This window comes from Astatotilapia calliptera, chromosome 15 (genome assembly GCF_964374335.1).
Source record: "Astatotilapia calliptera chromosome 15, fAstCal68.1, whole genome shotgun sequence".
Taxonomy (NCBI): Eukaryota; Metazoa; Chordata; class Actinopteri; order Cichliformes; family Cichlidae; genus Astatotilapia; species Astatotilapia calliptera.
This window is the reverse complement of record NC_137436.1, coordinates 15,245,088-15,271,269: the sequence shown is the minus strand read 5'-3', so window position 1 is coordinate 15,271,269 and position 26,182 is coordinate 15,245,088. Positions and strand designations below refer to the sequence as shown.

The 26,182-nt window shown below is 38.2% G+C and overlaps 1 protein-coding gene and 2 long non-coding RNA genes across 4 annotated transcripts in view; 1 reads left to right on the top strand and 2 right to left on the bottom strand.

Annotated features, from left to right (window-relative positions):
* Positions 1-863: 863 nt before the first annotated feature.
* Positions 864-23,964, bottom strand: LOC145420325 (uncharacterized). 2 transcript variants are annotated; one of them, XR_013901625.1, is made up of 4 exons: positions 23,922-23,964; positions 21,971-22,032; positions 1,839-1,903; positions 864-1,141 (listed from the first exon to the last, which is right to left on the bottom strand). It is a non-coding gene; the product is annotated as an uncharacterized LOC145420325 (long non-coding RNA). The 2 variants fall into 2 exon arrangements; XR_013901624.1 differs by lacking the exons at positions 21,971-22,032; positions 23,922-23,964 and adding an exon at positions 1,991-2,185.
* Positions 15,382-26,182, top strand: part of dusp10 (dual specificity phosphatase 10) — a 24,648-nt gene continuing 13,847 nt past the window's right edge. The window contains exon 1 of the mRNA XM_026142825.2: positions 15,382-15,548. The gene's annotated coding sequence lies outside the window, so the exon portion shown is untranslated. The remainder of the gene's footprint in view (positions 15,549-26,182) is intronic.
* Positions 25,462-26,071, bottom strand: LOC113006707 (uncharacterized). Its single transcript, XR_003269794.2, has 2 exons — positions 25,930-26,071; positions 25,462-25,852 (listed from the first exon to the last, which is right to left on the bottom strand). It is a non-coding gene; the product is annotated as an uncharacterized LOC113006707 (long non-coding RNA).

The window sequence follows — 26,182 nt, the reverse complement described above, 5'->3', positions numbered from 1 at the left end:
AATTTTTTTTTTAATCTACGCAGATGTTCACAGCTGAAGCAGTCATTTTTCTGCCTTGGAGACGCTCTGTAGGGACTTTGGTTGAAGGTTAAGAGGGCAGTTTTCGTTTTTTTTTCGTCCAGGGATCGAATTGTTCACCAACAAATCATTTTTCTCATCTGTTCTCATGCACCTGGTGTCTTCTGACTTTAATTTCTCCTTAAATCTTAGCAGCTGGAGCAGTCCCAACTTAGGGATCATCTAGAGTAACAAACAGAAAGCATCCTTATGACCAATTCATAAGCAGCTGCGAGAGTCTGAGGCGACTGTTCAAAACACTGTTATTAAAACCTGCAGCTTTGCTCCCTGCACTGTTTCTGTGTGCTTTGCCAAGACAGGAAGCTCAGTACAGATAAAACCATCATCAAAATATTGTCATTTTATTGTGACGTGTTACACACCAGCATATAAACTGTGGATGATTATTTTATGGATGAAGTATCCAAGAGGAAATTCCTGTTTAAGGCTAAATCAACCACTTAAATCCCACACCCGGAGCTTAATAAGGATGCACTGGCCCAGTACTGATATACAAAATAATAATTTGGCTGATCCAATGCAATTTATTTTATTTTCTTATAGTAATGTATCCCTCTCCCCCCTGGGAAAAAGTCAATGTTTATTATAATAATAACTGAATTTAAAACTCTCCATGCCCTATTCTTTTTTTTTTAACATTTACCCAAAACAATTTATATAACCACAACATTTCCACCACCTTCAGTAAATGGCATATTTACTGATATTTACTTATTTTACAGTAACTTAAACACAAGCGTCTGAAGCATTTTTACAAGGGAAAATATTCAATTACAATTTCAAAGTTTTTTTTAACACGTTCTCACATTTTATTCTACAAGCGTGTACATTTTGCAACATTTTTACCATAAATAAAGCTGATATCGATGTTCAGATGCTATACCCATAAATCTGTAGTTCTTGCAAAACATCACATATTTCCAAGAATGCAGTCCTAATTATCCAGTGTGATGAATATGCAGGGTGATGAGGTCAAGGCGCCAAGTAGCTCTAGACTGAGATTTCTAATACAGTGAAGTGGTTGTACCAGGTGGCTGATTTCTGTCTTTACTTGTAATCACGCCTGAAAACAAACACACTGATTATTATTCTTTGAAACGCTGGAGGGGAGTTCATGCTCTTTTCCAACTTATTTTCCCAGTCATTTCAACAAAATTAGAATGATTCAAGCAACAGTAGATACATTAATGTTAAACAGTCTGAAATATCACAGAATTATGCTCGCTGATCACTAGATATTTGGACGTTTTGTGGTATAACTCCGTTCAGCTTTAAAAACAAATTACTTCACAATTTTATTGAACAGTATTTGTTTCTAGCTCTGTAAAGATTTGAATTTAGCCTAATTTCAAGCAATTCACCTTCATCCACTGAGCAATGTTCTGTTGATTGGAGGCCTAACAGACATCTAAATGGTACAGACACTCAGCTGTGTACAAAATGCAACTTAAACGTTAATTATTTTTTTGTGGGGAATTTCAAAATTATAATTAATAGGGAAGTAATGCAACTGGATTAGCAACGATGTGACATGTGAGTACTTAGAAGCCTCTCAGCAGTGCTCTGACTGACCTGCAGAGGTTCCAAGGAAGCTTTGTTAACAATGAATTACAGTAACCCCAATGTGATGAAATAAAAGCATGAAAAACAATTTCTAGATCAGAGCATGGCAACGGCAATATTCCTTAAATGATAAAAAATAAGAGCAAACCAGAGGTTTTAATGTGAGTATCCTAAGTGAAAACTGAGTTAAAAGTTACCTGTAGGTTCCTGATAGAAGATATAGCAAAAGTGGCAAAGGAACCTGGAGTTTCCAATACCAAATCTGTGAGAGACACAAACAAGGATATCTATTATTTTCTTAAGTTGTAAAATAATGTTATCCATCAAACTTTTAAAAGTGTCTAAGCACCTTTGCAAGATCCGAAGCTCAGAAATATCCATCCACTGTCTTCCACATATTCTCAGGGTTGTGGGGGAGCTGGTGCCTATCCCAGCTATCATAGGGTGGCTGCTTAGAAATATCTTAAAACTAAACGGAATGTGTTGAAACTGAATGTCACCTGCTTAGCAGTGCATAGCAGTTCTTAAAAATGTCCAAAATGTCCTGAAGAGGGAGCAGATATAAACAGCAGAAAAAGTAGAGGCCCTAGAACAGAACCGGATGAGGACTTGAACTTACAAGCAGCAATAGAAATGTAACAAAGTTTTTTATGGGTAAGATTTTCCAATACTGGTGTTAATGTAGACTTCAGCGTTATTTAAGCCAAATAACATCATGTAAACCAGTGTTAATTTCGTTGACTAATAATTTTTGTCATATTTTTCATCAATTGCTTTTTCTTTTCTTTTTTTCAGTGAAAGCAAGAGGATAACTAAATCAAAATGAATGCATGAGTACAAAAACTATGATGAAAGGTACTGACACTTTCGTCAACTAATAAAAATTAAATGAAAACATTCTGGAGAGACGATCCAATCAGAACCAATTAGGTTGTGTAGAAAGGCGGCACAAGCTCGGAAGTCCTCCAGTCAGAAGCAGTCTGTCTGCGGTAAGGTTAGACACGCACAGTTTGATCTGGGTGGGAGGGTTCTGCTAACACGCTTGCTCCCTGTTTCTCATGAAAAATACAACCAAATGTCAGTGCTTGGGAAGAAGGCAAGAGCAGACACATGGACACATTTCACATTTGATATCAAGGAAAATGAAACGCTTTCTAAATCATGGAGCAACTCACACTGGTAAAACCACGGCAAACTTTAACACTTTATATTTTATTCAACTGAATCAACTTTAGATTTAGTCTACTATGATCTTATGATATTTAGTCGATTGAAACTAAAAGAAAACTAAATGATGTTCTAGTCAAAAGACTACGACTGCAACTAAATCAAAAAAATTTACAATCAAAGTTAGCGCTGATGTAAACACAATCATTCAGTACACGTTGGCTTAGTGGCTGTTGATGTAAATGAAATCACATTTGAAGAATAATGGTAGGAGGAGGAAGTAAGTATAGAGCTACTGGCCGCTGAGCAGCTCCACCAGTTCTACCAGCTCCACCAGTTCTCAGCCTACATGAAGCAATGATGTATGTTCATCTGGGAGTGCACTCCAAGGCTGCTGCGACAAATGGTACTGTAAAATCTATCAGGTAAAATAAAATTAAAAAAAATCCTGTCTCCATAGGTTCTTCTGATGACTCTAACAGACCCATTAAAACCTCGTTTAGCCCTGAGAGAAATTTAATGACGTCTTTGGCCTAACCCCACTGTGAACTGACAAGCATAATAACTGTTTGTGTAATTAATCATCCACGCAGGTTGCAGGCTGAATCTATTTGCTTCTGGGACAAATACACACAAACGGCGCTCAGAGAGATGTTTTAATTTTGTGCTTGACATCTAAAGGCCTTGGATGGTTCTTTGCTGTGTGTGGCTGACATTGAGTTTTCCCATCTCGTACAGCCTCGCTCCCTGCTCTACAAAAGCTACACACACAATTGCACATACGCACACACTGCATTGGGTGACTCAGAGTCTCGCTTGGTTGGTCTTCAGGGCTCTGAGGATTTGTAACTTAAAATCCAGACTTGCACAGTGACAGTGTAACATCTCAGTAACCCTGCAAAACATTTCAAGTATGGAAAGGGCTTGGAAGTGGAGCAAAAGAGGGAGATGGAGGGAGAAAGCTCGATAATTCGGCCATGCAATTTGGACTTAACATACTGATGTGTTCACCAGTGCTGCGTGCTACAAGCAGGAAGGAGATAAAACGAAGTAAACGCTGTGGTTCAAAATACGACAGAAGATCAAACTAAGAAATTAAAGGGGAATACAAATCAGCTCATGAATAAAAAGATTTAAAGATTATGTTTGTGCGTTTTACGCCTTTATTTAAGGGTGACAGCGAAGGAAGAGAAAATGGAAAGTAAAAGAATGACCTCGGGGACTACAGATCCTCAAATGGCCTGTAAAGCACCATGGTTAAATACTCAACTTTGCACCAGAAATGTTCAGAATTGTTCAGAAACAAAACAGAGGATATAAACTAAAATCTACAGTAAAAATAACTCATTAAATATACTTTTAAAGCAGTCCCATAGTCTATAATTAAAACCTAAACACTGACCCACCTCTATAGGGTACATGAGCAATTTGAGCATGAACAACCTACTTACCTACTTTAAACCACATGATAAATCTGGTAACAGTCATACATGCATATTACACTTATAAAGAAATGGGGCAACAGTTACGAAAGTACAGAAATATCTGTTTGAGACTGCGTAGTATACAAAAGAGGAGCAACACTTTGTCAGGGTACAGAAAAGGATTAATGAACTCACCACATACTCGGACAGTTAGGATCACTGACTGTGAGCACAGAATATCTCCCAACACATTTACATTTGTTTTGCAATTTTCAAGTGAGCTCATGCTTTAAAGCTAGCATCACAAGCTGATGAATGCCCTTCTTTTAGTTCCAAAGTAACACATGATAGGTAATTCCCAAAGACTGACTTGCACTCATCCATTCCAAAATCAGTCATGCTACCACGATCGCTGTTGATACAGTAAAGCTATTCTTAAGTGAATAATTCATATGATCATGGTCGTTACTGCAAAAACTGAATGGCTTACTGTTACAACTAGAAGTAAAATGATGTCACACGAATTCAGCTGAGGAGGCACAGTGACCTTTCTGTAATGTCGATGCTGGTGGTACAAAACATAGTTTTATTTCTGTAGCTTTTTTCCACATTAATGTTTCAGTTTATGATTATTAGACGTGTGTGCTGAGTGACTCTTGCAGAAAGAGGTGGATACAGTCCTAGCTGTTTGTGAGGCTTTGCCACAGATAATTTGATTGTACGACCTGTTGTTTGGTTAATTGTACTGACACCCCCATTCACAAAGTCTGTGCTCCAATTTTGGTTAGTGATGCTTAGCACTAATTAACAGGTGTCTGTGTGATGCACCTGTAGGGTCTTTGGATGCACCTTAGTAAGACCTCGGTCACACAGGTCTAGAGACTGGTCTACAACTTGCTGGTACCCTGCAGTCACTTGCAAAAAGTTGTATTCTCTAACCTGTTGAAAAGCTGTGCCATACAGCTGAGGGAACTTTTACTTTGCATCTAACGATTTTCATTTCCGGTTTGCGTTGCACTTTTCTAAGCTTCACCATCGCTTCACTACCGCCGTTTTTGGAAACAAGTTGGCCTCATGCATGCAAACTACTGGTGACCGTGGGATCCTGCTATTGGCCAAAGCAATCGCAATGAGGATACCAGCGCTGTGTAGTGGTGTATAGATTCTTGTGACCAATTTCACATGAGCAACCACCAGCAACTGGTTGCACAATACTTTTATCTTTATCTCAGCAGCCTTTGTACCCATGCATGCAATCTATGCTACTCTCCCATATGGAAAAGATATATATAAATCTTATAAAGTTTGTATCTGTCTTGTGTGAAACTTGTATGAAAAGCATATAAGAGTGAAAACAGATATAAGATCCCTTGAAAAATTATATAATGAAACGTGTATGTTTTGGATACTTACTAAAACAATATATGAAAGTAATGAGAAAGTGGCCACTTTCATGAGTAATCACATATAAGTTTTTACTATTTCTTTTCCATATGGGCTGCTACAGAGTCAGTGCTGTGCTGACTTTAAATCCTCTCATGATGAACTGCTCTGTAGCAGAATAGCCGGTGTATTCCAGACTTAAGATGGCCCATTTGAACAGCATGATAACAAGAGTGTTTCGACACACTCGCCATACATTCAGATATTTAGACAAAAATTGCTTGAGGGGAGGCAAGTCTTGTGGAACTTGTGGAGAGAAAAAAGGCAAAAAAAAAAAAGATTCCCAAAATATCCTCCCTGTTCTGTCTGTGAAGTTGAAAGTGACAACTGCAATACCTTTGTTCTCTGAGTGCAGCTGCAAAAATAGCTTTCAATAATGTATTAGGAGAATAAAAACTGTGAGCTGATTTCTGGGGAGAAGGCGCTCAGCTCTGTGTATGTGCCAAGACCAAGAGCTTTCTCTGCTGTGCACAGACTGTGAGAAAAGATCAGGCTGGTGAACACAAACTGATCCTCTTGACTTCTAAGATTGCTCTACTTATCCAGCTGGGAATAAAATCTTGGCCTTGGAATAAACAGCTTATTCCTATACATATATTAATGTCTGATCTCAGCGAACAATTGCTCAAATGGGATAAATTGAGCTTATTTCTGAAATTTTGTGTGTGTATAGAGTTATGTGGACAACTGCTGTTTTCCCATCTGAGCAGAACAGCAATGTAATGACTCCAAAATGCAAAGTGCCTTGACCAGCAGAGCATTCACCTGAGGCTATGAAGGTTTAATTTCTTGTGTGCCTCAGTGTGATAAGTGGTAGTCCAAATGTTGTGACTTTCCTTCAAGCTCTGCAGAGGCTGGCCAACTGGAGCACAAACGGGTGGGGGAAAAAAACTCCTGAGTGATCAGAAATGTGAAAAAGAGAGCACAACTGAATTCCAGGCGGGCATCAATTATTAAGCCATGGAAGACAGCTGTGACAATATATCTTTATTGCATCTAGAAAGAAGGGAATATTTTAACAAACCACACACAACTACGAATCTACTATAAATCTAAACCAGTGTGTCAAACCTGTTTTAGTTTATGGGCCATATACAACTCAATTTGATCTCAAGTAGAATGAACTAGAAAACCTATTACACGATGACCTACAAAAAAAAACAAAAACTCCCAATCATGCCCTTTCTTCTTAAGGAATAAAAATATAGTCTGAAAACCTTTGAATTTAATCCACCATCAATCGGCAAAGCTGATGAGAAACAGCTGAAGATGTCTTTAGAAAAAATTCACCAATTTCGCCTTCGTTTTTCCCAGTTCAAAGTCTACCATCATAACTTAAGGAAATGTGTCAGAGTGGGTCCTTGAATTAACCTTTCTTACTTTGCTTTGCTATGGCAGGCCATATCAAAAATGCTGATAATAATTGAGGCCCCTGGTTTAGATTAAATAATCAGTTTTTCTGGTTGATATACATTCCAACGGATGACATCAAGTGCCAGACTTAAATAACACCATACAGATTGTTCTACCTGTAGATTGTAGGTTTTCACATCATAACTAAATATGTTGCGTTCTACCTGATGGGTTTGTGATCAAACCCTATCGAGTGTTTGCTGTGAGTAAGTTAAGTTTCAGCCTACAGCAGGTCTGCTGGTGCTGTGCCTAAAAATGCAGTCCCACATATGCTGTAACAACCTATAAGGTCTTTCCAGAGCCACAGATTACTTCATGTAACTGTGTTTTCTCTGAATACTCCAAATAGTATTACTTATTATGAAGAGACAAAACCTTACCTTATAATACAGCATTCTGGCAGCAGCATATGAACCCATCACAGTAGGAGAAACACACATTAAAATGAATAATATTCATTTAGCAGCCACAGTTTTAAGATCCTGGTATTGTTCATGCGTTGACATTATAAAACCTGTGCCTATGTTTTTTTTTTGTTTCATGTTTTCCTTTCTTGATTTTTATGGTATTACTGTTATTGTAACCAAATGAATTTGTGACCCATTTAATTTTAGAAACGTCTAGTATACTCCAAATCATACTTTCTTGCTTGAGAGACATAAATTCAGTCCTGCATCAGGTCGCTCCATGTACTTGTAGCACACTGTTTGAACCTTTTAACTGCTGTTTCAAAGTTTAGCTTCAATTTTTTTTATTTGAGAGGTCTCAAATGGAAGAATCTGTGAGTAAAGCATCTGGAAGATCAAATAAGATCTTTTCCATATGTGGGCATCTTTTGTGAGTCTTTAAATGACAATCTTTTAATTTATGCCCCTTTCTTGTCCTTCTGATGAGTGTTGTGGCTAAACTGAAAAGGATAATGACTCTGGATTTCAGTAAACATGTAATCTTCGATTTTTACCACCCATTATGTTTCTTTTTTTCTCAAGTATAAGAAAACATAATGAATATTTATATTACTTCAGTGGTGATGTCATCAAGGTGATATCATCCACCAACACAGCCAAACACAAATTTATCAAGCCTGCAGCTTGCAGCTGAGGCACGCTTCCCACACAGTGCATTCCCCCGAAACTCTACAGGTGTAAACTCAAGGTAGGCTGAATAGTCCTTTGAAATAATTTTCCAGAAACTAACCTGTCAGCTGCGTATGCCACAATGACTCATGTAGGTGTATATGTGCCCACTGACTCACGTTGCCCCCACTCATCTATAATTCTGTGTAAGTACAATGAGCAATGAACAAACAACAAGCTCAACCTGACCCAAAGAAGCCTTGTTTGTTAGTGTACCCAGACTGCATAGATGGTCTTTGTGTGGTTGGAAATACAACAAAGCCTGCTGCGTTTCGAATGAATGTGGGAGACAGAGCGTGTGGCCTGTCTGTCTCTTTGCATTTCCTCCTTTACTCATCATTGTTTGAAACAACACTTCCGTTGCCCCCCACACACACATCTGGATGGTTGTTAATGGAGATAATGTGGTTGATTTTTTTCCAGATTATGCAACAGTGACATCAGTTAAAATTTGTCATTTAGATATTTATTGCGGTGACGAGTTATTAAATGCATTAGTAAGAAAAAAAAACAAAAAAACCCCCAACTATAAGCAAATATATGAAAACTGTGGAAATACATCCATTAAAGCTGTTCAGGGCTTTCTAATTTGAACCATAAATTACATAATTTGTGTGGACAACATGTCATCATATCCTGCTCTTGAACAGAAATAATACTAAAATGCTGGTGACGTTATTTTTAGTAAGTCAGTGGGGACAAAGTAGGAAAACTCCAGGTCTGAAAAATGGAGTTCAGTGCAGTTCCTCTAATGACCTATTGCGACTGTCTTCAAAACCAAGCTATAGACTCTGACACTGAAATTGTTTATAACATGTTTATAGATTTGGTCTGTAATGTTAACTTCCACCGTCATACGGACTGTACTGTGATTAACCTGTTTGGCTTTTGCAGTTTTGGAGCATGAAATTTTCCATAACAATTTTCCATGTGTATGGATGCAGCTTACTAATCAACCTCAATACAGTCTCTTCTAGCTCCAAATAAAAAAAAAGAAAGAAATGTAGATGAACCAAGTGTTGACAGTGAGGCTTGAAAAATCCAGAGTACAGATGGCTGCAACAAGTCAACTAAACTTTTAGCGTTGCTGCCTTTGCTAGTCCACCACCAGGAATACTAGTCCATACTAGTTTTTCAGCATTGTTCTGACACAGCATTTTTCTGATTTTAGAGTTTAAGAATGTGGTCTTACATATTTGTTTAAAAAGCACATTGAAGCACATGTCCCAGTCATAAATGACCATGAAAGATTTCTCACAGTGTTGAAGTTAGTGCTGGGCGATATGGCCTAAAATCCATATCGCGATATAACTTGAAGCACGTGCTGTAACGATATATATCGCGATATATTATTTTCTTCTGCATAACATACTTTCCACACTATAAGGCACACTTAACCCTTGTATGGTGTTCAGGTCCGTGAGACCCGTGTTCAGTTTTTTTCAAAAGAAAAATTAAACAATTAATTATTTTTTCACGTGTAAATGTGTTGTGTCTTTCCACTCACTCCACTTGATTATAACTGATTTATTTATAACATTTTATATAAAAGAAAAACGAGAAGCACATTAATTCATAAATGTGATCTAACAAAGGTAAAGGGAAAAAATTAACCATGTTTGCTGTTCATATGTCTTGTAATTGGGATGAAGTAAACATCTGTTGAGTAATTTAACATAAAATTGTTTGATAGTGTTAATTTGGAAAGCCAAAACTCTAGCGGGTCCACCAGACCCATGAACACTGGCTGAGTAACAAAAATACGAACACCACACAAGGGTTAAAATCCTTTAATTTTCTCAAAAATCAAGAGTGTGCCTTATGTATGAATTCTGGTTGTGCTTACTGACCTCGAACCGATTTGGGCGTGCAGAAATCTGTTAAAAAATGTTTTAGTACAACTTTGGTAAGCCGTACTGCTTGATGGATTGTCAGACCATTATGGCTGCCGTAATGAGGAGCTTCACGGAGTAATCTGGGTCCAAAACTCCGTCACCTTCAGTTCCCAAAGTCAAACAAACACTGAGAGTTAAAAACGGTCTAAATTCTTTCATCTTTAATAAGTTTTAAAAAAAATAACTAAGTTTTAAAATTACTCATACTAATCTTTCTGGGTCACAAAATAAACTTTTAACATATTTTAGGCGAGAAAGTAGCTATGTAAACATCAAATATCTGCTCGGTTTATCAAGATATCACATTTGCAAACGTGCTTCGACGTTTTCAGAGACGTCTGCTACCCACCAGCTCAACAGCTAGCCGGGAGCTTGAGGGTCACTGAAGCCGCCGAGAACGGCACAACTCCCAGCACGTCATTTTCAGATCACCACGGACTTTCGCTACTCGGGTTAAACGTAATATATAAGTCACTTAGACAACCTAAAAATGTTATTGTTGGGCTTTTTTCAGTGTTTTGTTTGTTCGTGAGTAAATCGGTTTGGCTGAGATTAAAGTTATTAGATTAGATTAGATAAAATTAAACTTTATTAACCCTGGGTGGGTTCCTCCTTGGTTTTTACACAGCTGACTAAACGTCAAACAGAAAACTGAAACAGAAGTGTGAGACGGTCGACAATTTACGCCAGTGTCCTGTTATATTTTAGATAGCAAGGAGCAGACGGCAGAGTTTATTAAACTCCACCGAGACGGCGGTGACGCTAATCAGAAGGGAGGACCGTCCAATTTCCCCAGCCGTTTACTCTCCGGCCTACCCGACCTTCTGAGGACCCGGCCCACATAGACCGCAAAGGCCGGGTCCTCAGGAGGATGGAGTCCATGAATTTGGACATGGGCTGCAGTCAAAATCTTTATCGTTGGCCAAATTTATATAGTTTATATCGTATATCGTTTATATCGCCCACCCCTAGTTGAAGTGGTAATCCCATCCAGAGTAGATATCGGGTTAGACGCTATGTTTCTAATTGGCCAATTGGTGTGTGTCATCTGACTTTGTGGATATATAAAGCTGGGTGTCACCTGTATAGAAATGAAAATCTATGCTATGGTTTCTAATAATACTGCCTGAAGGAAACATGTAGAATGTAAACAGAAATGGTCCCAGGACAGAACCCTGTGGAACTCCACAAATAACCTTATTGTGTGAAAAAGACATATGTACATGAACAAACTGTAGTCTATGAAATAAATATGGCTGGTGTGCTTTAAATGGTGCAGTGGGAAGCTGTTATTGCGCGATGCAAGCTCTAGAACAATATATATATATAAGGACCTTTTCTCTATTGCGATATTCTGCAGTACTTTGATGTCTCTCTCTCTCTTTAAAAAAAAAAAAGTAAACAAAAGAACAGTTGTATGTCAGTTTTATCACAATAAACTGGAATATAACCAAGAAACCAAGGCAACTGTGACTCCCACTGCTAAGGTTACCCAAACTGATCTGGCACTGTGGGTGTTTGCAATTTCATGTATGGTGCAAACTGCTACGCATTTCAGCAACATCTAAAACATGGTTTGATTAACAATAAATGTGATATATGGTTTTATATTTGTCCTAAACTATGAACCAAATATATGTTTCGACAATTTTCTTCAGGTTTTCTCTCTTTTAGACAAGTCTAATTTTTTCTCTCTGTTGTTTAAAAGACTAGCAAATTAGGAACATCCATAATCCTAAAATGGAACTCACCCACCACATTTTTGACTGTCTTTGGTGGGTGTTTGCTGTGTATGAGTCATTTTCTACATAAAAACGATTGCTGACTGGTTATCTGTCAATACCAATGAGCTACTTTCAATTTATAGATTATGTGCTCTTTTAGCTTACTTAACAAGGGACAGGAAGGAAGTGGTGTCTCAATAGCATGTCTCCACCCACGGTCATTGCTGTGCAGATTGTGGTTGCAGTGACATGATCAGCAGGACAAGACAGACGCCCATTTTCACAATATTTAACACGACTGCAGGGGTGAAAATGACCAGCTATTGGCTTTTTTATTCATTTTACAACCCAGAGATAGAATTTGACTTGTACTATCATGATGTTTATGTTTGTTTCTTCCCAGCTTAATGACTTGCAAAGAGATTTTTTACACACACATTAATATTAATACTCTAATACCACTTCCAGTAGTATTTTTTTCCTCAAATATTACTAGAACAAACTCCTTTTCATCTTGTACGATCATGAGGTTTACATTTGTTTCTTGGTTTTATTTTTTGATGAACATCAAATGGTGGCCTACTGTGCACTGTACCTGTGATGGTCATGTTAAAGATAACTTCTCTTACTGAAGTGTAACAACCTTGTCTGAATCTGAGTGTTTACAGCAGTAAACTATAGCCAGAGCTTTCGTCTCACAGGGATTGCTTGTACACACACTGACCCAATTATTTAAAAACTATTCGGTTTGAGCATCCACTTTTATAAGAGTAGATGTTGGGCTGAAAATATTTAGCATAATATGATCCCTTTAAAAATATCATTACAACACAAAGCTGAAGTCTGAGTACAGAGTGAGGAAAGATATTTCTTATTTTGCATCTTCAATAAAACGTTTAGTATGTCAGATCGTTTTTTTTTTTTTTTTAATTCTTACCCATGTCCTTTTGTCTTAATGGAAATCTTGGTGCTGTTTTGTATATTTCTTGTCAGCAAATTCCAAGAATAGCAGAACAAGAGCAAAACAAACAACAGGTTTGTCCATCTGTTAACACATCAAGATTGTGGCGCACAGCCCCACAGTCCATTTGTTCCTCCTGAAAACTAATTTAAAAAGCTGTTCGCAGAACTCACAAGTTCTCCTCAAATGGGAGTAAATACTCTGTGTTCTAGTTAAACACATTCTCAGAACACAAAGAGAGTGTACCACATGTAGGCTGCAGATAAACTGCCTATGTCTGTGATAATGAAGGAACAACTAACCCAGTCTAATAGTGTTTCTGATTCATTTGGAGCTCTGTGACACAGAGATATAAATAAGACATGCTTTAAAATGGCCAGTTTAATGTTAGTTGTGGTCTTTCACTGTGTTCAATAGTAAGAAAAAGTAAAAGTAAAATTCTGCCTTTATGTTTGTTCACGGTAAGGCAATCAATTCAAGCTTTGTAAACTCCACTGAATCTGTCTGCTAGTAAATTTTCATTGCCTGACCTCACTCAAAACTGTGTGCTCCTTCTTTTGTATTCAAAAAGCTCTGATGGTGTGTTATAGGCTGACATTTCACCGCTAGCCTTTCTCTACGCTGGCCTTTAAATTTGCTGTTTGTGTGTCTTTGTCCTGTGTTTAAGTGTGTGTTAGGTCAGATTAACAAATGGTAAGGCCGGTGGCAGCCTGAATAAAAGCATTAACCAAGGGACAATGGGAACGTGAGACTAAGCCCTTTCACAACCTGTCTGACAGCTTGTAGCGTTGATGTCATCCTCTGACTCAGGCTGTTACCACCGCCGCTGTCACCCTGGACGCTCGGATGCATGACATCACCAAATGACACATATCACTCTCCACTACTGCCTCTCTGCTTTCATTTCTCTCCCTTTGTCTCTCTGTCTCCAGTCATTTGCATACTCATCAGCTTTCCTGCATTGTAGGCTTCCACTTTGTCAGACTGTGAACAAAGGGAGAGCAAGAAAGGACATCATTAGTTTCCCAAGGAGACTCGGATAAAGGCAGAGAAAACACAAGAACAAAGATAGCAGTGGCTTCTGATGTGCTCCCAGGAGGATATTTTTTAAAAATCGAGTACATGATCTTTTAAAAGTGCTTACCGAAGGAGGCTGCAGGTTGCAGAATAAAGTCATTATTACAATTTGATATTTCACAAAAGGAACAGTAAATAAGTTACGGTAAATGTTTGAGTTCATTGCCTTAAATCCCACATGTGGTGGACTAGAAGGGTATTCATACCAAGACAAATACACCATTTCACAATATTCTCCTTTAACGATGTTCCTCTTTGCTACCAAGTTATATGAAGTTTGGCTTAGTTTTTGACTAATCCTACATGTGCTGATAGACAGAAAAATGTTAAAATCAAATCAGTAATCAGCCAATCACATGGCAGCAACTCAATTCATTGAAACATGTAAAAATTGTCAATATGACCAGTTGAAATTCAAACCGAGCATCAGAATTGGGAAGAAAGGTGGTTTAAGTGACTTTGACTGCGGCTGTTGGGGTTGTTGGTGTCGATATGGACCAAAATCTCTGAGAAATGTTTCCAGTACCATAATACCAAGCTGTGCCTAAGAAAGCTCCTAGTATGTATATTTCACACAGACTACATAGCAACAGCTGAGCGCTAGCCTAACAATTTTCAACATTATTTAAACAGGAATTTAAATTCTTGGGATGAAGAATATCTTAAGTGTCAAGGACCAAGATAGGCAGGATAAACCAAGCTTGTTTTTTTATGATGGGAGTGCGACCATGGCAGAGAGCATTCTTGGGAAGAGCATACAGAAATGGCCTTGTTAAAAAAAACACTTGAGTCACATATTATTGTAATGCTTAATTGGAAATGACGAGGAATGGTCATTTTAGACAACCAGCTCAGAGAGTGTATACCAAGAAGGCCAATGCTGTGTCTCATAATTCGAAAAATATTTATCTGCAACAAAATGTACAAGATTCATCCTTGGTTCAGTTTTTACCTCTCCACCAAGTTTCATGAAATTCTGTCACACAGGTTCTTTGTAATCTTATTGATAGTGACACAGGCAGACACATGTGTCACTGAAAGTACCTCCTCTGTGGTAAAGGAACTAAAACAAGAAAGAGTCACCAAAGCTCAAAGTCCAATAACCAGACACAGACAGCTTCTTTATCAGTGGACTGCGTTTACTCAGTAGCCATCACATGATGTAAGCATGGTCATGGGATCATGTGGGGAAACCCATCTTTAAAGATAGCTTTTAGTGGAGATATCATGCTCAAAGGTAAAAGTCATCCATTGATCAGATGTGGTCAGGAAACCCAGAATAACTTCTTTAAAAGGGTCTTTGGCTAACAAGGCTAACACAAAAACAAAGACAAATTAACAAATTACATGCATTATTTTCAGCAACTTAGCCAGTGCGTGAGTTTTTTCCCATCTTTCACTCTTTAAAAGTCAGTAACGCCCAGGTCACTGCATGTTTTCATAACAGAAGATACCTGACACCAGAATCTTTACTAGTGGAACTACTTGCTGTACTGGTTCAGTGTATGCAAAGCATTTGTGATGATGTCAGTGTCATGTATCGAGCTGACCTAATTTACACCGTGTTGATAAAAGAGGAAACTTCACCACATGCAAATAAATTTTCCTACCTGGCTGGAGGATAACGCATCCCAATTCTTTCCTACAGGAGCGCTTTGGGACACAGTGTATGTAACCTTTCTTATATTTACCAAGAGTCTGACGGTCACATTATGACTGAAAACGCAATAATCCTCTTTTATTTTTTTTTAAGTGTTAGTCTCACAAGAAAGTCATTTACCTGGTTAGAAGATCCCCCAAATTCATTGGAAATCCAGAATTCACGAGTACACGAGTATCTATTCTACGGGTTTGTACTTCACACTTGTGTAATTTTTCTGTGAACTAGGATTGTTTTGAATTTGCCCGTAGGTGTTTGCCTTAAACTCAAATTTTAGATAAGCTCTGAGAAGCTTTTTGCCTTCAAAATAGTTTTTCAGTGTCATACCTCTAACACATAAAGAACTGTGCTGTTTTTAAATTTTAGGCCTTTTAGATGATTTGATTCTTATCTTACCAAGAATACTAGAAGGCATCTGATTGATTTAAAATTCTCTCCTTAACCTGAAAACAACACATAGAGTCACACTCATAACGAAACGTCTTCAGACACAAGATGATGTGTCATGTCAAGTTTCATGCCATGATATATATTTCTCAGTAGATCCGATTTTTTGTTTGCTGTTGAAGTTCATGACTTTAAAAACCAATTGGGTGCAGAGGTCTGAATTTATTTTGGATTTCCTCTAATCCACACAAGGTCAGAAATAACCATACAAATAACAATACACCGCCACTAATGTGTACACTTGATTAAATTGATGATCCTGGAATCTGCAGTTCTTTAAAAATGGTAAGGGATTGGTTCTTATATAGCGCTTTACCACTCAAGCCAACATGTTTCATTTATCTACTCACACCAGCACTTTTTTCTATGCTTTTTCTAGCTAAGTGCTTTCTATCTGATAGTGATGCATCAGAGAGCAACTTGGGTTTGCCCAAGGATACACTGTCATGCAGACTGGAACAGCCAGGAATCGAATCACCAACGTTCCAATTAGTAGATGACTTTCTGAGCTACAGCCACCCCAAATGGGCCATTAAACTTCCAAAATGGTTGACCTCAACCCTACATGAAAATTTGTGGGCTAAGCTTAAAAGCCAGGTCTTTGGCAACAATTCAATTCAATTTAAATGCTTGTCGATAGCTACTAAAAGCATCTGGTTGAGGTGCAACTATCTAAGGGACATTTAACCAAATATCATATATTTGATCCTGTATGTATGTCTTTGACCCTGTGGGCATTAGAGAAAATCCAAAATAAATACACACTTGTGCACCCACTTCTCCTTTTTAAAGCGATTAGATATGCTGAACAACAAATCCACACTGCAAAAAGAACAGTTCAAAGAAATCATAAAAGCCCCAAATTACCATGACATGCCCACGATGAGTGGATCTAACTTCTGATCCCTACTGTACATATAACAGTTTTGATTTAAATCTAAAATCGAGTTAAAATGCAAACTTCCATTTGTTTTTGGCTAACTACCTTAAACAGCACAAAATCAGCGGTGACATCATTTCGCTGCGCTCTGTATGAACGTAATTGGTGAATAAAAAACGATCCGTGGCATGTTTATGAAAGCTTCCTCGCTTTAACTGTCAGTGCATCATTCTGCATAGTGAAGCTCAAACATCCAAGAGAATTAACAATGTCCTGAGGAAAATACAAAAACAAAGTTCAGCGCTTGTTTACTTCTCACTGAACATTTAATATTCATTAGCCTACTCAGGAAAGGTTTTGCATATGCTATTCTATACACCTGGTATCTGGCAAGTTTTCCCCAGCAAAATCACCCTCAGTCACACAGGAAGTGGAGCATTTTACATTTCTGACAGCTGCAACAGCTTGTGTAGAATAAAAGAGGCAAGATGGGCAGTTAACATGAGCTGTATGTATAAGTGAGCCTGGAGAGACAAAGAAATTAATACTAGAAACTCACAGAATATCACTTTCTGTTTGTTGCAGTAATCGTCTAGAGCTGGGGGGGCAGCTGCAAAGAGAGGCTAAAGCTCAACCTCCTCTTAAGAGCTAAAAGGGCCTGGCTCCCACAGAGCCATGCAGCAGGTGACCTCCCCTGTCCTGGAAACAGTTGCTATTTAGACACGATGAGCAGCGGGCGCAGAGAGTCATTGTTATTTATATTGTCTTATCCTTTTGGTCGAGGGCAGCGAGTGCATCCGATAAGTTTCTCCACTTGAAGGTCAAGACTGAGAAGTTTGGTTTATAACCTTTGAGAGGACACGGACGTTTATTAAACACACGCTCACTGAGGGTGATGGGTATAAATATCAGGGAACATTATGCAAAACCCCCAGCCGTGTAAATCCATCCATGTGTATGATACGCTTCCATCCTGGGTTAAGGTCACAATTAAATTGGGATCCCACTGCAGGCAGAATGACAGTATTTGCTATTATTGAGAAAGCATGACCAATACTTTATATTACACATAAAGAACTACAGTGTATCGGAGACAGTGAGGTTCCCTCCTTGAAAATACAGATTATAAGCATGAGTGTGTATGCGAGCAAGTGAGAGCAAATGTTTAAATTTTTCTGATTGTTAACTAAACAATATTTGGTAGTTGCTAAGTGACCATGAGGATGAGTCACCCTTCCTCAGGCGGAGGGACATGCCAGCTTGAATGAATAATACTGAGCAGACTAGCCCAACTCAGAGAAAATAGGGCTGTTATGAGTTTGGTGATGGAGCTGTTATTGTTCGGTGTAAACTATACCTCTTCTGGTAATCCGTCACAGTGACGGCCCTCCTCACTCAGGCAACACTTTCAGGAGAAATTTATTATTTTATTTTCACTGCATGCAGTCATCGGCTAATTCAGTACTTCTCAGCCTTCAGCTGGAACTCCCCTCAGAGGTGGGCATCACAAGATGACTTATGAAATGGGTTATAAATGTATTTCTAATTATAATTTAAACACGCTGACACAGTGAGCTTGGTTATTTTGGGGATTTAATGTGTTTAATTTCTGTCATTGTTAACTAAACCAACACATCACTCTGGGATAATATCTCATTTAAGTGTTTCTTTTTAATTAAAGTTGAATACATTTTAATAAAACAAAAAAAGTTGCTAATTCTGATGAAAATAGCACGCAGTGGATATATTTGAAATGGCACAAATGCTGAAAGAGGGTTTCAGAAGACAAAAACTTGTCTGCAAACACTCAAATGTGCGGAAGCTCGTTTCTGCCACCGACTAGGATTTTTTTCCCCTTGATTTGCAGAGGTAAATTGAAATTTAATGTAATCTTTCTGAATTTTTAGTCATTTCTTTTTTCAGAAGTTTGAGTTAGTAAGTCAAAATTTTATACAATAACCTGAAATTCTGACCTACCTTTATTTTGAAAGCAAATGTCCCCTGTTTCCAGTTTCTCAGTATTTATATTTAGTCTATCTGGTTGTTAAGTGATGACGTGACGAATCCTACTTCCGGGCCTAAAGTAGTCTGCGTTTAATATGGCTTTTGTGTTGTTAACATGTTTAATGTTATGTATTTTCTTCTATTTAATCTCAAAAAGCTCCTAAAACAGTCAGTGATCACTGTTGACCTCCCTCGGCTTTTATTATCGCTAATCATTTATTTAAGCTCAGTTTTTAAAACCTTAGGATGTAACTACAGCCCAGCCCATGCAGCAGTATATGAATGACTAACCTTGTATTGTGGATGGATTATCTCAGTTGTTCTCCTGGCTGAAGTTTGGTCCTTTTACAGCATCCTGCCATGCGATTACATTTGTTCCTGACCACCGAGAACACTCACGTTAACTTTTATCGAGTGGAAAAAAAAGTTAGCTTGTTTATATTATGCTAACATAGCTGTGTCGCTAGCGGTCGCGTAGCACATCATTATATACCAGCTAACCAAACTTCAGTAACCCTACAAACGTCACTGCTGTTTAGTTTTCTGTCTTCATTTATGTTGGAAGTGATAACAGAGCTGTACGTTTTAATTTGTTTCCAAAACTCCGCAGTCAGGACATGCTATATTGTATTTAGATAGAAGCTAGCGAGCTAACTTCTTGCTAACTTCTAACTCCGTTAAATGTCATAAATTCCGTTTTCATGGATGCCTGGATGTTAAACTCAATTGTTACACCTGGTAGAGCAGAACGCTGATCATTTTATTAAAGATGAAAGACTTTAGACAGTTTTTCAACTCTCAGTAATGCCATAGTGATCGTTTGATATATGGACCTGCAGCTGAGTTTAGGCCCAGACACGGCTAGTGACGTCAGACTTAACGACCAGATAGCTGCAAGTCTCCAGCACGTTAAGTGCAAACAACTACTTCAAGTTATTTTCTCAGTAATGTGAGTAAGTAGGATTAATTTTTCAGATAATTACCTCAGATCTTTACTTATGGGTGGAGAAAGCCCCAAAACGTTTTACAGTTTTGTCTGGCAAAACACAGTGTCTGGCAAAAAAGATTTGCCAGACATTTTGAGTTATTTTCTCAGATGTTTAAGTTCATGAGTGAAAATTTTGATTCATGAGTGCAAGTATAAGTATTTAAAAATGAGTGAGCTAAGCATCAATATCATGGTCCCTGTTTTCTGCTGGGTTTATTGCGCCCCTTTGTGTCTCTGCTTTTCTCCACCCACCGTCCTCTCTCTAGCTTCATGCACAGTGCTAGTGTTAATTACTTAGTTAGTTACAGTCATGTACTCCCTCTTTTTTTGCGAGGATTCCTGTGTCCTGCATTTAGATTACCTCTCCAGACGAGCTTCTAACAATAAATTCAAAGAATTTAAACTGTTGGCACCGATTTGCAGTTGGAGCGAAACATCTTACAGAAGAGGCAAAGAAGCAGTAGTTGATGTGAAACAGTGAAAGAGCCTGTCAAAACTCAATTACAGTGGGAAATGAGAAAAACCCTGACATTTCAGTTTGACTGAATCAAGCCAAAGTGTCTGGTTTAAGTTTGACTTCTTAAAGCAGCTGGAGTCATTTAGGCTAGAAGATGTATTCTTTTAAAGTTCAAACATTAAACCCGAATGTATTTGTCGAGTTAAATAACAGGCACTCAAATTGTTTTAAATGTCACTCAGTTCATGTGTTAATTTCTGTCGTGTCATCATCGGACGTCCTATCAGCTTCAAACTGGTGGGTGAAATCTGATTTTATGCTGGCCAAGTGACGACTAACAGTTCACCTCAGCTCTAAAATGTGTTTACCAGTGTTGGCTACCCTGTTGTATCACTGATCTTATCACACACAAGTATTTTAGGATTTTCTCAGTGCGTGAGGTTGCTAAACTAAAATACACGCTGAATTGTGAAACTCCTGTTTGTCACATACTGTCAGTTTGTACAAAAGTTTAGACAGGAAACCGAATTTCCATCCAGCAAAATCCAAAAGTAAACAAAGGCAGTCACGGCGTGACAGTATTTCCGAGGGAGGCGCCATAATGCATCGACAGCCTGGGCTGACAGTTTTCTTTTTCTTTCTTTCTTTCTTTTTGTTTTTTGTTTTTGTTGGACCCTCGAAGCTCAGACAGTTCGTGCAATGATAGTCACACAGCCTTAACGATGAGCAGAGAGTGATTTTGGAAAGCCGGCGTCGGTGCTTGGTTAGCATCTTGCTCATTCAATTAAACTGTCTAATGAAGCTAATGAAAACGATTTCCAGTGACGGTGAGAGTCATAATTGGCCCATTAAGCTTAAAGAGGTAAGATATGTTTGAGGCTGCGTGTTGTTTGCGTTGCAGCCTAATGGAAGAGAAGCTGATAAATATGCACAAAGTGAAGAAGCATATAGGTTGACAGGCTGTTGAATCTTTGGCAGTGTCCCTGCTTGCCATTGCTGGACATGTTGCTTTTCAAGCTGTTGAGTCTGCAGTAAGCCCATCTGTGCCATTCCCTGTTAGAAACCATCAGTAGCAAAAATTTTCCATTTATTAAATGCTCAGCATTAAAAGAGGAATAAAGTTAATAGCCAGATGGGATGAAATACTAGAGGGAGAGGCCAGCGTTTTGCATGTTAAAGACTAAAAAACAGCAATTAGTAAATGGGCTAATTTGTAATTTAAACACTTCTCTCTCGTGTCTTTGCTAAATGAATGCATGTGTGAGAAGTGTCTTCCAAGGTTACATAAGGTTGAGATCTTCCTGTTTAGCGCTAAATGTGTCTCTGAGTCTGCACCTTGCTGAAGACAGGAAGTGGTTTGGGTCTTTCATCTGGGCCAGTGAATACCGCACCTCGATCAGTCACATTTTCCATGCTGAGTGTCAAAAAAAAAGGCCTAACCACTTCACTGTGTTTGAGATCAAAGTTTGACATTATCTCACAACAGATACACGAAGCCACACACTGTCATGTTTTCCATGGTGTGACATTTATGAAAGGAAGGCAGTTTATTATAATCCAGTTCAAGATCTCACAAAAGAGAGAAAATGGTTGCCACATTAGCTTATCGTCCTGCTGAGCATTCAAAACGAAATAGAAAAAAACAAATCTCACCGCGTCATTGACATCATCAGAGGCAGCAGCAGCAGCAGCAGCATCCACCTGCTGCCAGTTTCCTATGACAACAGGTTTGAGAGATTAGAGATATTGATTTAACTGTGTAAATGTAAAAAGACGGATGCTGTAAGCAGCATAGAAAATGTCTATGAAATGATGAAAATGAATGACTTGGACAGATGTAAAAGCAAAAACCTGAAGGCTAAATGCTATCAGTGACTGTGGGAGGTTGTATTGAACTTTTCTATAAGTGGTTTTTGCAACAGAAAGATTTTTCGAGAGCGTAATTACATCACAACTATCAAAAATGCAGCTAAAGAGACATTTCTCAAAAACCGCTGGATGTGATGAACTGCAGTAGCTTTGGTGATCCTAAAGAGTTTCTGCCTGGGGTCATCATGGAACCTGAATTTTAATTTAATGAAGCTATGACCCTATACCTATTAACTTTGAAGCAAAAGCTACACTGTCGTCAGATGATGTCTGATCATCTTCAGTCAAAACCTCAAGCATCCAGTATTCCCACGACGCTGTACAAACCTGTGGTAAACTAAGTACACTCCCAATTCAGTGTCAGCTATAACATAAAGTAATTGTTTTTTATATGACTTATCAGTCACACCATTGTGAAGGAGTGTTAGTCATTTGCTCATTTGCAACTTTGCAAACCTAAGCCATGCTGTCATCATCTTTTCAGCAACTCCCCCCAACAAGCCACACTTGTTAAAGAACATTTTAAATTTAACATGGTAACTGAGGCCTGAAGAGTCTAGGATATAGCTCTTGATTTTTGTTTTGCAGTTTTCTGAGCACTGCATAGTATGACCTTGAGAAATTGTGTCAACACACACTTGAGTTCTCCAGACCAACAAATTCCCAAAACTTCATCTAGAGGTGCTCAAACTTACTCATGCCGATGCTCAATTAAACAAGTGCATTTGATTTTTTGTTACTAATGCTCTCAGTTCTCATTGAAGCAGTAAGGGTGTTTTTCACACGATTCTATGCAGAGCTGTGAAAAGCTAAGTACACCCTTACAAGGATCAAACAAAGACTATAATTGGTCAATATACAGGAAGTACAAACACAAACCAGAAAGCCCTTACCTACAGATTCTGTATTAATGTACATCAGCTCACACGCATCCATTTATCAGACTACGAAAAAGTATAATAAAAACAACACTTCCCTCGTGTCTGCAGCTGTCTGCACACACACACTCACAAATCAGTATAATAAAGTTAAAATCAGTGCAGTTTTTGATGTATTTTTTTCAGTTTGGTTTTTATTGTTTTAAAATAGTTTAATCTCAAGTCTATTTTTCATTAGTTTCAGTGGTAGTTTCATGCTTTACTACATATTGTATTGGTGGTATTTGCCAGAGGTAAGATTTAGAATATTTAGTACAGATATGAAAATATTGACAACTTGATTCACTGTGATTTACATACCTCAGTCCTAATAAACTGTGTTTCCTCAGATTTGTCCTTTCACTTAGTTTTCTAGTTTAGTTTTTTCACACTTTGTTTTAGCATTTAGTTTAGCTTAGTGAGGTGTTATATCTACAGAGCTGCTGATGTGAATTTTGACACATCTTTTGACACGTTTGTATTATTTAACATAAAGGGGAAATGTTTTTATACGAGCACTTATGCAGTGCCGTATCTGATCATTGCAGTTTGAGCATGAGCAAACTTTTTCCTGGTTTGGTTAACTACTCAGAACACTCAAAAGAAAGGCAGATTATGGTCTTGGTGAAATTCACAGAAAGTCTAGAGGCGACTAAAACCACAGTCTACTGTATCTTTTAGATAAAATATACCTATTGTGCTTACAGTGATTATTTGTACATACGATGACTTCAGGGTTTCAATTATCACATGAGCATCCACCATATTACTCTGCACACACAAACACATACACACACAACTTTGTTGCATATGCATACCTTGCTTGTTCAGGGTTTGACCTCGTTTTGCCTTCAGAACTGGAAAAATTCGTCATGGTACAGTTTCAACAAAATACTGAAAACATTCTCAAGAATTAATTAATCAATTCTGATGCTCGGTTTGAACTTCAGCTGGTTGTCTTGACCATGTCTACATGCTTAAGTGTACTGAGCTGCTGACATGGGACTAGTTAATTAGATATTTGCATGAAAAGTTAAAAACTAAAGACTTAATAAAACATGGGCAATGAGAATACATATATATTCTCTGATATGTTCCACAAATACTTGCCACTCTTTCTAAAACAATATAAAAACAACTCTGGGACCAATTTTATCTACTTGAAAACATATTCAGAAAAATGCGTGTGTTAAAAAAAAAAGGCAAAGGTAACATTAAGATGTTTAGCTTCAGAAATCTGTCATTTGAAATCTTTCATTCTTCAGCTGAATAAACTGGGTGTTTCTAGGAACCAACATTCTTTCCCCTTAGCCTGCCAGCATCTAAAATCTACTTCGCTACATGCCATTATCAGAAGCTTCTGATCATAAACACTTTTAGGAAATCGCTTTTGAACATTTGATGATATAGATTTGGTTCCTGGTAATTCGTTGCAGCTGCTTGATCATGTAAACAGTTAGTGTTGGTGTAGACCGAAAAACTCTGACAGAATCTTGGTGTCAGCTTGACATGATGTACGTGACTTGACCAGTTATGTAAATTTAACCGGCAGAACTGGTTAAATTTACATAACTGGTCAAGTCACGTACATCGTGTGTCTGACTTCCCACCAGAAGTTGTTCCTAAAATGTTGTTCCAAGCTCCTGTTTCTCATTTAACATCTTATATATATATAATAATATAATAATATAATACCAGTAAAATGTGACTGGCCTTCATTAGCTCTTCTTGTTATACTTTCACCCAGTTTTTTAAAGATTTTTTAAGCCCCCTTTCTGTTTGTGGTTGTCGTTACAGTGAATAAATCATTAATGGATAAGAATCCAAGCACCCAAAGTGCCCACATATTTTGCACGGCTCTCTAAACTTTATGTAGCTCTTATTTTAGATACTACGACCATGTAAATGTCAGCATTACAAACTTACTTGCTGGCATTGCCTTGCTTATGAGCTTCATGAGAAAGCAAATTTCAGGCAGTCTAGTGGGTCTTTTAATGATTTCTTTTGCTTTTAAAGGAAAACTCCTTCAGTCCATTTCTTCAATTTACTTAGAAAAACTCGGTATTCCCAGAACCATCTCAATATCTTTCTAAACCACACATATATATATGTTGATGTAAAAAAATAAATAAATTCAGGGATTCTTAATACTGTCTATTCTTGTTTTATTATTTCACTACCAGGGATCTGCTATTAATAAACATGGATGTTCTGCCAACCCGCCCTGTATAAATGAAGGGTAGATAAAATAGCAGATAGTTTTAATCTTACCAGGTGTTCATAAGCAGTCTGAGTGTACCGGCTTGTTCTGTGAGAAATACACAAATGATTCAGTAGTACATATCTGCTAAAAACAAGTTAGTGTGATAAACCATTTTATTTCATCTTCACACATTGCTTTGCTAAACAGAGTGCTTACATTACCATAATATTATAGTATGATACCAATAAAATGGTCTTCTGAGTTTGGCCTGGGGTGCTGGTTCACTTACACTTAAACACAGTGAAACAGGAGTCTGTCACAACGGGACTGAACGGACTCACGTGCAGGCTCTAGGTCTTGAAAGCACAAGAGTCTTTATTACAATACACCAGGTGATCTATTTACAAAGGTGAGGGGAAAGCCGGGCTCCGGGGGTCCACACACGAATGGGAAAGACGCCGAAAGTCACACACTCATTCCGTCCACCCCTCACGCGCCTCTTCATACTCCAATCACTCAGGTAACACAGGGGTTGGTCCAGGGAATCTGTACACAGAGACACGAAGGGATTATAAAGGCAAATCGCTGAAAAAACACAATAGAGGTAACTGAGCTGGGATTACACTGAGGGTCGGCAACGATCCAGCAACGAGAAACGCAGAGCTGCCATCTTATAAAGGAGCTGGAACACTCTCGTGATGAGCCACAGGTGCGTGATCGCGACCAGGTGCGTGGGCCAAGGGCAGGAGCCCACAGGTGAGCTCCGCCCAGGCAGAGGGAGGAGGAAAAGAGGGGAAGGGAGAGAGCAGGAACAAAAAAGAAAATAAAAACATATGTAGCCATACTGAGCCGACCGGGTAGGCACAGGGACCCTGA